This window comes from Rhea americana, unplaced genomic scaffold (assembly GCF_003343005.1).
Source record: "Rhea americana isolate MKP2758 unplaced genomic scaffold, rheAme1 scaffold_5, whole genome shotgun sequence".
Classification (NCBI taxonomy): Eukaryota; Metazoa; Chordata; class Aves; order Rheiformes; family Rheidae; genus Rhea; species Rhea americana.
Window position 1 is genome coordinate 5,352,113 of NW_028186645.1, and position 10,651 is coordinate 5,362,763.

Here is a 10,651-nt window from a genome sequence, read left to right on the forward strand (position 1 = left end):
GTCCTTTTCCAATTTAAATGAGGCCTGGCTGCATAGAATGTAGAAACACAGTGGCAATGTGATGAGGGCATACTTTGTGCTGTACGATTTTAGATCGAATAGGCAAAAGGTTATAAAGACAAATATTTTTGTGGTGGCGTTTGATACTAGTTAGATAATATAGAAAACCATCAGGAGATAGAAAATAGGTTGTAGTATTGACATTTCTTAAAACATCAGATATTCTTTGTTTCCAAAAGATAAGTCTCTTACTAGTCCAGCTGACTTCAGCTACTAAAAATCTGGAGGATGCATGGTGCTTCAGATGATGTGTTTTGGGTATTCGTGATGTTGAAATACTGAACTTCAAGATATGCAGTGGCTCAGCTGGTGGAAAGCTAGGTTGGAAGGGGGATACCACTTTCAAGGAAATGGGATAAAATGTTAAGAATTAACTTTGCAGGAACTTGGCTTACACTGTGTTGTGCTGTGTTTTAAGGAGGTTTTTGATTCCCAAGCTATTGCAGGTGTGCAAAGGAAGTGCAAATGATGTTTAGCAAGATGGGAGTGAGGGTTTTTGTGTGTTTTCTGTGTGTATAAGTTGATACAGGCACAAGCTGGAATTGGTTTTTATTATACCAGAATTATTTCTCTAAATCCTTAAGAGGGGCCTTTCCTGATGTCTATCTTAACAAGATATGTTGTAATGTGTATAACTGTATAACAGACTTGAAGATGCTACTGGAAGTTTTCAGCTGGAAGGTGTATGCACCTGTATGGTCTCCCGGTTGTTACTTGTTCCTAATCTGTAAGACTTAAATATACGTATATATTTGTTCAGACTCTGAATTAGCTGCTGCCATTTATGCAGCTATCTTGGTGTGATACGATTCTATGAAAATGACAGCTCAGTACTCGTCAGTAGTGCAAGTAATGTTAGAATTGACAATTGAGAATAAAATGACATCAATATGCTATTGTATAAATCCATGATGGACTCTTATCTTGTATGCTGCATGCAGTTTGGATGTTTTCTCTGTGCCTTTCTTCCATATGCAAAAGGTTATGTTAGACTAAGAAAAGGAAGAGAGAAAGTTGACTAGTGTGGTTAAAGGACTGGAACTTCTTAGCCAGGAGAGAGATGACAGAAGAGGAGTAAGAGATGTGTATGAAATACAGTTATGAGAAAAAGCAGGTTGGGAGCAGTTGTTAGGATTTCCCTGTTCTCCTTTCTTTTGAGGTTTCTGTAGTTGACAGTTTCCAAGCAAACAAAAGGAGATGTATTTTAGCTATGTAGAATGTAAAAAACTTTGCTGTAACAGCGTATTGGCAAGGCTAAAAGCTCACATGAAGGTCAAAATAAATTTTTTGTAGAAAAATGTTCATCAGAGACTATCAAACACAGAGACTATCAAACACAAAAGAAGACTTCAAGGTGACTGGTCAGTGGAAAGTGGTACTGCTTGCCCAGGTATTATATTCCTTGCTAGGCGTCCTCCATTGGTCACCAGTAGAGGGAAGCCAACAAACTAGAAAGATGCTTTGTCTGACACAATATTGTTCTAATGTTTTTTTTTATAAATTGCACTGGTTGAGAAACACTTTAATGTGCTGCAGCTTAAAGATTAATATCAACAACAAAAAGCTGAACCTGTGACTCAAAAAACTGTTCTTGTTTTCTTGTTTTTTGTTTTTGTTTGTTTGTTAGTCTGTTTGTTTTCAAACTCTGTAGGTCTTTCCCATCCCAAAGATTTGTTTGTAAGGGCTGTTTCCCATTCTTYGGAAAAGTTCATAGGTGGCAGAAAGTTGCTTTAGCATACCTGGTCGTAAAATCTGAGTATCCCTGCTTCATCTATGTTGCCTTTCAGTATAACCTGACTAAACCTTTATCTCTCTGTAACCAAATGCCAAATTAAAATTAGTGGCAAAGACAAACTAGAAGAGGGTGTTTATCCTTAAAGAGTCAGTAACTTTGTAAAGTGGATATGGTAAACTAGAGGGTTGACATATTTGAGTTATCTTCCAGATAAACTGTAGAACATAATTGATAGCAAGAGTTCAGTTTTGAAGTGGATTGTATACTTACAGATGATAAGCATTATCTTTTATAGTATGTACTAAGAATACAAACAAGAACACTAAAACTTTTTTTGAAATGGGTTATTTCATAATTCTCTGTGAGAGAGTAAAGGATTTGGGGTTTGTTTTTTTTCTTTCTACAAACTAGAGAGTATACTGAACATATGTCATCGATGGGGCAGTGAGATGATTCCTGTGCTCCACTTTCTTGATGTCCTGGTGATTATCTGTGCAGCCACTGACCATCTATATCCTATCTCTGTCATATGTTCAACAGTAGTTTCTTCAGGCTGATAGCCACTTCCTAGGAGTAAAATTTCGGTGCTGCCTTTAAAGAAAGTAAAAGTATAACTCTAGTATTGTGTAGAACAGTAACCTCTACGTATTGCTATGCTATTAGAACGTTCTGCCTTTAAAGCTAACGGTGATGACTGAGGCAGAGGAGAAAATGAGATTTGCTTACATCCTCCAGACTTCATCCTTTTGCCTTTCATAACTTTTATAAAAGAAATGTGATAAACTGATGGAGGAAAAAATGATACATAGTAAAAAATACGGTTTTTAGCTGAAGATGCTACAGTCTTGGGTTGAGATTTGAAGGCTTGGTGTTCAAACTGTGGTAATTGTTTGAGGGGATGGGCAGACATAGGAATGTAATTAAAATAACTGTTCTAAAAGGTTTAATCCATAGAACAAAAGAGCACACACTTCCTATTTAAAACCTTATGCTGTGATAATCTATTGAGTGAGTGCAGTCCATTTTGGTAGTTCTTGCTTGTTTTATCTATTTAGTCATAAATTTTCAAGTTTGGAAACTGTATCTAAAATTCCCTTGTTGTTTCTACTCTTCGTTGTAAACTGTATTAGCTAAGTAAAATTTCCGTGATATTTGTCACTTTCAAACTGCTGCTACTTTTGGAAAGAAAACTGAAACTGTTATCAAATTTATTTGCATTGTTATGCCTGCTTTTGTGAAGGAATGTGGGAGATGATGAAATGTCTTTCTCTAGTAGAAATGGGAAAAGATAATATTGTCCAACTTCTTACATGAGTACTTCTGAAGCCAAGGGACTCTTGTCCCTCATGTCGTAGCTTTTTCTTCAGGGGATACACGGTGGTAAATCTGCTATTCTTATTTTGCTTGGTATAGGTGTTACTTTTGGCATCCTTTCTTACCAAGAAGTAGAACCAGAAGTGTTCTATCTTGATCCTTGCTAGTATGTAGTAGTATTGTAGAAAAATGTGTTACTTTTCATGTGCTTTTTCCTCTTTATGGTCGTGGCTCAGTACTTAAACATTTTTGTGTAACCTGACTTAATTAGTTTCTGCCCGTGTACCATCAGAAAGGATCAGTTCCTTCCCTGGGTTCACCAAGTAAGTACATGCATGCACGCATCTGGAATGCAGCAGAGTGGCTGTTGGCTCCAGGTTGTGTACACACACAAAAATAAAAACCCTTAGTGTGAATTACTGAAACCTGTTTTCCAGTGCCCACTCCTCTTTTGGAACTGCTTATTCCTAATAAAAGGTCAACCATGTAGCAGCCTTTCTACCAGCAGAGATGTGAATTAAAGCTGGATAGAGAGGGGAGGGGGAAATCACTTTTCTTGAAAACTTACAGGAAAATTAGTATTTTTATTTTCTTCATGAAAACTGGTTTGGAGGTTTAAATCTAACTGATTACTTATAGCATACATTTCCTTTCCTTAGGAAGTGAGGCAAATAGAACTCGCTTTCTAAAGCTGATTTGTTTGACTCTATTGAGATGATTGGGGTATGCAAATAGCCAGCTATTACCACATGTCTGGGCTGGTTAGCTTTGCAATTCATGTTTCTCCTTTGTTTACAGCAGTCTGCTTTGTTATCTGTGATCTAGATCAAATGTCTTACTGCTTTCTTGCAACTGTTACTGGCTCTATATGGTGACTTTGGCCATGTTTTCTTTTCTTTACTTGTACAGTAACTATAGAAGCACATAGGTACTGTTACGAACTTCCTTCTGAATCTTTTAAAAATACTTTCTTAAATGTATGTTTTTATTTAAGAACAAACGAACAAAGTTTACTTAAAGGCTAAGCTGCTTAGTAATTAATAGATACTTGAAAACTTAAGAGATGATCTAGTGATTAGACATGATCTAGGATTCAGGAGACCTAAACCTGGTTCTGAGAGTTTTGGCAACTTAATTCAGGTATCTTCCTCCCCCCCCCATCCTTTCAGTTTGGCTTGCAGATGCTTGTGTCAAGGACAGTAACTGTGTTGTGTATTGCTTTTATACCTTAAGATATTTAGATGTATTTAGGCTGACTTAATTGTAGCTTTAGGAAATGTTCATTAATTTTATATTTGACCATCCTTACCATCCTTAATGGTAAGAATGTTAGTTCCTGAGATCAATCTCAAGCAAGACTTTTAGTTCCTGAGTTTTTGTTCTAAGCAGACAAATCCTTCTGTCTTCTTAACTTTATTGTGCATGGTGAGTAAGTTTGCCTTTGGAAGAGGACACTGAAGTGAAATAAACTGTTTACAATATAACTAAAAGATTTGGCCTTTTCTTCCCTTTTTTGTGATCTATAACCTTTTCCATCTTTCTACTGAAGTTAAATGCCTGTATTATAGCTTGCTACGTAAAGTTATTAGTCAAGAAGAGATCTGATCTATGTGAGAGATCCTGAAAGAAAGATTTATTCCTGTTGCTGAAGATCACGTTTAGTTACTGTACTAACACAGTGCTGTCTTAGTGTTCTCCAAGATTTTTGAAATTGAGTGACTAATAAAGGTGCAAAAGGGGTGAGAAAAAGGATACTTTTTTATTGGTTTGAATCCCTCTTACTGTCTTAAGTTCTGTGAATCCACAGGAAGGTGTGTGGGTGTGTGTCTTGTGTAGCTTGTTTTCACTAAAAGGCTTTTCTGTTTACGTGAGACTAAATTGACCTCAGGAGATAAATAATTTCTTCCAGTGTAGTGAACTGTATCAGCCTCACAGTCATGTGAGAAAAATGGCAGAAGTATCTTGCTAAGAGCATAGGAGTTATCCTTTTCCTCTTCTACCTTTCTCAATTATTTCTACAGTTATTCTAAGCAAGACCTGCATTTTTTAATCAGTCTATGAAAATGAAATAAAATCCCTTTCTTTATTTTGTAAAGATCGTAAAGAAAAAAAGATCCCCCCCCTTTCCTCACTGTCTTCAAAGAGTATTGAACTTACAATCGAGATCAGCATCCTGGCTTTCTTTGTTTGGGGAATAAAGGAATATAGCAAACTGTAACTCTTTACTGCAAGAAAAAGCTGTCTGTTTGTATACTTTCAAGGATTATAAGTTTGATAATTCAGATGTACATTCAGGTATTCAAGTCTATTCAAGTCATGTTTGTATGTTGAATAGATCAGTTGATTTTTCTGTATAAGCAGAAAGACCTCAGTTTAGTGAAATTTTCCTCTGTGACTAGAGTAGTTACTTTAGAATTTCTGTTACGGGATATGAAAGGAAAGAGCTTGAGCTGTGGCAGGTAACAAAACTGTGGAGGAGCAGGTGTAGGCTTTATGGAGGTAATGGGCACCATAGAGCTCTCTGAGTCTTGAAAAGATACATGATGAACTCCCAGGAGATGAGTAATTTTCTGTGTGTGTGTGTGTGGTTTTTTTTTTTTTTTTTTTTTTTTGCATAGCTAATACTCTGCTATATAGAAGTTGAGATGTGAAACCTGTTTTGATTAATACTGAATCTTCTGGAAAATGGTCTTCTCCATACTACATGTTACCTAAACTGAATAGAAGGTGAGTTTTCAGTAACAGAATTCATGATTTGGTAAAACCGCTTACTGACTTTTTTTTCTTCTTTGCTGTTTTTTTTTATCTCGGTGGATAAGGGTCTACAAGGAAATACTGAATGGTTTAAGGAGATGTAGTGACTGGCATAATGATGAAGGAGGTGCTGACTTCTGCTAAGTGCTTTAGGTTTCATGACAATAATATTGCTAACATATAGTTTACCAACTACAAACTGTTTTTAAAGCCTTCTGCCAGTTCATCTTGTTACTGCTGTCTGCTGCCATTAGACCTTTCCTTTTGATGCATTCAGTTAGTTTGTCTTGAACTAGACGACAAGAAATTCCTCTGAACTTTAAGTTTATTGTATTATGTATTGTAACAGTTTAGCAACACTTGCCAATAGAGACAAGTTATTGTCTTATCTTGAGTGACAGTCAAAAGCCTCTTGAATCTGATTTGCTTGTTCTCTGCAGCGTAGGTAATCCAATGGCTTTTTGCTTTCACAATCGTGACAATTGTTTCTATTACTGTCCTCATGCCAGCTCAATAGTCATCTGAGCCCCTCAGTTAGCTAATTCAGCTCACTAAACCAGCAGAAATCTTGCGTAGCCAAAGATAATAATGAAAAAGATGTCTTAGTAGCTGAACTGTTTCTCCAAAAAAGTCAGACAAATGTCAAAGGTGTTTAGAGAAAGGAAGCAGCAGTGAGAGGAGTAGGGCTCCTTCATCTAGCACTAGATTTCTAAGGAATTGGATCAGCAATCTCTTGAAATCTAATCTCAAAATGCTTCCTCCCAGCTGATTGTCTTGCTTGCTGTGTGAATATTGGTTTCTCTTCTGTCACTTAAAATATATTTTTCTAAATTATTTGTTCTCAACTTTCCACTTTCTCACTTATTGTTAGGCTTTTGTTACAGGCTTGGTAAGCTTGGTTTCTTTTATGAGAATCTGGAGTAAATCCTGGACATGGATCAAAATAAGAAAACTTGTAGCCTGTTACGAAAATGGAATGAAATACCTCATTAGACTTAACTGCATTTCTTTAGTGAGTAATATTCTGAGGTTTTGATAGTTTTTAAACAAAAGTAGTAACCATTAGTAAGTATAATAATCAGGATGGAACATGTGTGCTCTGGCTACATTTTTCAAATTTGGGAAATTTAGATCCAAATTAAAACCTCCCATTTTCTTATCTAGTAGTAGTTCATAATTAGGGAGCTGTGCAAGAAAACATTTGAAATTTTAAAGCATCATTTTCTGTTTTCCTCAAATCTAGTGAGTTTGTATTCCAAGGCAGTAATATAACCAAATACAAATAAAAGTTTAATAGCCCAAGTCTTCATTTTTTTTTCCCCTGTATGCAGTTTGCATTTTTCTGAAACTGACCTATATTTAGTAATTGGTGTATTTGTGTTTTTAGGCTCAAAGTGATTAGGCTTCAGGGAGGGAAGGGTAAAGCATTGTCCTGAACTTAAAAATCAAAAGCACAAAATCCTAGTCTCTTCATCACCAATATGATTTAGAGACTTGTAGTTCTTAATTTTAAATCAAAGCTTTAGGACCCCAGACTGTCCACAACAGAAGTCTTTTTAAATAATTATGTGGGAATTCTAAAGGAAGAAGTTGAACTAACTGGAACAGACATGTCAGATTTGTAAGTAGGAATTTCCTGATTTTTTGAATGAAGTTTTGACTCCTTCTGCCACATTAATTACTCAGACTTCTGAGTAAAACTGGGGGAAAAATTAGGCTATGCAAATTTTCAAGACCATTAGTTTTTCTAATGGGCTAAATTCATCTTCATGGTGTAATTTGACTGTAGTTAAAAAAAAAAAAGTACTGTTAAAATGCGATTAAAATACAGTAAAACTTTGAGCAAGMATATCCAAAAAATATGAACTCTGTGACTTTCAGTGTTAGAAGTCTAGCACTTAATCTGGACTGAACCTTTGTATCCCATTTGGATTTACATCCATCAGTTTGATTTTATAGGCATTTCTGCTTAGGATCTAGTTTGATTATATGTATAATAGTTTCATATTAAATTATTGTGGCCAATACTTAATGCAAGAGTATTCACAAGTTTGTTATGGTACTGTTCATAGGGTCTAAATAAAAAGAAAAAAMCAGAAGATTTATATAAAATATTTCTGTTCCTTAAAACTTTGCATGCTAATTAGGAGAGAGAAGATAATGRAGATACTACTCAAAATGATAGATCTTTTTTCCTGTAAGGGGTCTGAAGCTTATAGCCTGTGTCTTGGGCTGTAATTTGACAAGTGTTTTAGCTGGYGTTCCTGTCTAGGAAGATAATACCTGCATGTATGCTGGCTAGTGGTATTTGCTGCCAAGCCTTATTGGTGCAAGCRTGTCTAAAACTGTGTGATGAAATAGGTTAGGGAAACTGATTAATGCAAGAAATAACTTTTCTTTTTGTGTGATTTCTTTCATTACTATTTTTCTTACTATTATGGTCAGTTTCCAGGTCTGGCACAAGTTAGATGGAAACACTTGTGCCAGCATGTGACAGGGTGTGGGAAGCAGCATGTGGGATGAAGAGTGATTGAGAGTATTGCTCTTGTGTGTATGGCAGTGCCAGCTTAAATGCATGTTGAGCTGTGATCTGGGAGACACTCGGACATGAGGATAATACATATATTTTGTTTTTTTTCTTACTGCTGGGTGAAAATGGAAGAAAAGTGATGAAATACAAAGTGACTTTCTTGTATTTTGTCTGTATTGTGGAATATCATATTTCTTCTATGAATATTTTAGAAAACTTTTATCTATACAACCAGAAACATTTTTTGAGAGCTAAGATGAACTGCCACTCTGGTGAAATTAAGATAGGGTAAACCTTTGCATACATTCTGTTTAATCTTACTTGCAAAAAAGTGGCAAGGCAGCACTCAGTTCTGAGTGATGGCTTATACATAAGGGTTTAATGCACTTCTACTTTTATAATGAAATATGGTTTTTAGGTGTTTAGTCTGTTTTTTCTAAGCTGTGATCTACACAGGACAGCCAATTTTTCAAAACTATATTCCTTAAAAAATCCGTTAGAACCTCTTTTTATATTGGAAAGTGATAGAGGCCTAGACTTGGGATTTGATTGGTTTTAGGATATGTTTAAAAGATGTTGCTGAAGCCTTTGTAAATTACAAAAATAGCTATCTTTTGTATAAGTTATAATTACTTACGAGAAAATGCTTTTACCTGTTGAAATGTTCTGAAGTTTTTACGTGTTAGAATTATATCCTGTAATCAGTAAGTATCTGCCCAGTCTTTAAAATAGAGAACGCTAAAGTTTGCATGTTTCCAAATGATAGTACATTTGTCATGCCGTAGAGGTGTTGTAATTCATCTGTTTAATTAAAGAGAGGTTGAAGTTTTCCCAAAGCTAGGCTATTTGTTCAAAGCTGGGAAAGCAGYTGTGAGAAAGAAGTGGGAAGTTTTTCTAATCTCCACTGAAAGGTAGGCATGTAATCTGTTTTAAAGCGTTCTGAAAGTCATACCAGCCCATAATCTGTATCTTCAGGCATCTCTGTGCTCTGCTTATGCACAGTCAATTAAGTCATATTATTAACTATAGCTGATTAAATCAAATGRTTACTTAATGATACTGAAAGCCAAATATATTTAAATATTTATTCAGCATAATATAACGTTCTGTTTAATAGTACAGCTTACAAAAAATTGCATTTAATGGAGTTCTAAATTCTTCACAAATACACCTTAATACGCACAATGAGCAGGAAAATAATCTATTTTACATTCTGTTCTACACATCTCTTCTATATTCGGGTATACCAATTATTAACCTAAACAGTGCAATTATGTAAATATCTGTAATAGCTACAACAGTAGCCTCCTGACTTAACAGAGGTCAGTGTTCAATGTGAAGCTGTATTTAGTTGTAGATTAACTATCAATATCAACATAATCGATATCAATAAAGTCTTTTTTCTAAAGAAAACTTCAAAAGCATGATACATATTTATAAATGTAACTTAAACTAAGATTTCCTGATACAAAAACTAGGGGATGTTAATGCCTTTCCTTTAATTGGACCTGCTCTGTTGGGGTAGTATGGTGGAGTGATTTAATTTGCTCTACAATGCTATTCCCCTGCTTTTTAAACTAAATTCTTCARTGTCTTAAGATTTTTTTTTTAATAAGTAATTTTTCTGAAGCAGAAATATCTCTACTTTTCCCAAATTTTATTTGCATTTATGTTGTTCTAGTTTGCTTCTAGAAATGTGTTTCTCTCCTTTTATTCCTGTGTACCTGGATTGAGCTTTYGTTGTTCTTTGACATTTAAATGCTGGCAACGTTTCTTCTAATGCTGCTTAAAAGTTTATGCATTCATTGTAGCTGCTGTGCCCTCCATCCTCTTCTGTGCTGCTTCATGGATTTCTTTAGAGAGTCTAAATGTGATTGTTCTCTGGAGAGCTACATATTCAATCAGTCAGACCTGCTGGAATTGGGCAGCAGCAGGGCATCATTAGGATAAACGAAGGCAAGGAAGTACTCCTAACACAGTCTCATGGCTAAGTGAAAATAATGTATTTGCAATGCTGCCCAAGGGTCAGATAACAAACTGTCAGAATGTTTCCATGATGTGTGAGCCCTAGGATGAGTCATAAAATGTAGAACACTGCATTTTCTCACATTAACCCAGTTCTGAAGAATGCCTTTAACTTTCTTCAAAAGGTCGTGTGTGAATCTGTTTTCTTTTCCCAGTTTGAAAATGATGGAGATGCATTCTACCATTCTACTGCTTATCTGGTTGTTGCTTTTTTTTTTTTTTTTTTTTTTTTT

At 35.4% G+C, this 10,651-nt stretch overlaps 1 protein-coding gene across 9 annotated transcripts in view; it reads left to right on the top strand.

Annotated features, from left to right (window-relative positions):
• DICER1 (dicer 1, ribonuclease III) overlaps positions 1–10,651 on the top strand; it is a 65,562-nt gene that overhangs the window by 1,002 nt on the left and 53,909 nt on the right. For 3 of the 9 annotated variants that reach the window (XM_085317499.1, XM_085317497.1, XM_085317498.1), the window contains exon 2: positions 5,728–5,836. The exons of 5 other annotated variants lie outside the window; for them this stretch is intronic. The gene's annotated coding sequence lies outside the window, so the exon portion shown is untranslated. Of the gene's footprint in view, positions 1–7; positions 1,451–5,727; positions 5,837–10,651 lie in introns of those variants that run through there. One more of the 9 variants, XM_085317502.1, reaches the window with a different exon arrangement.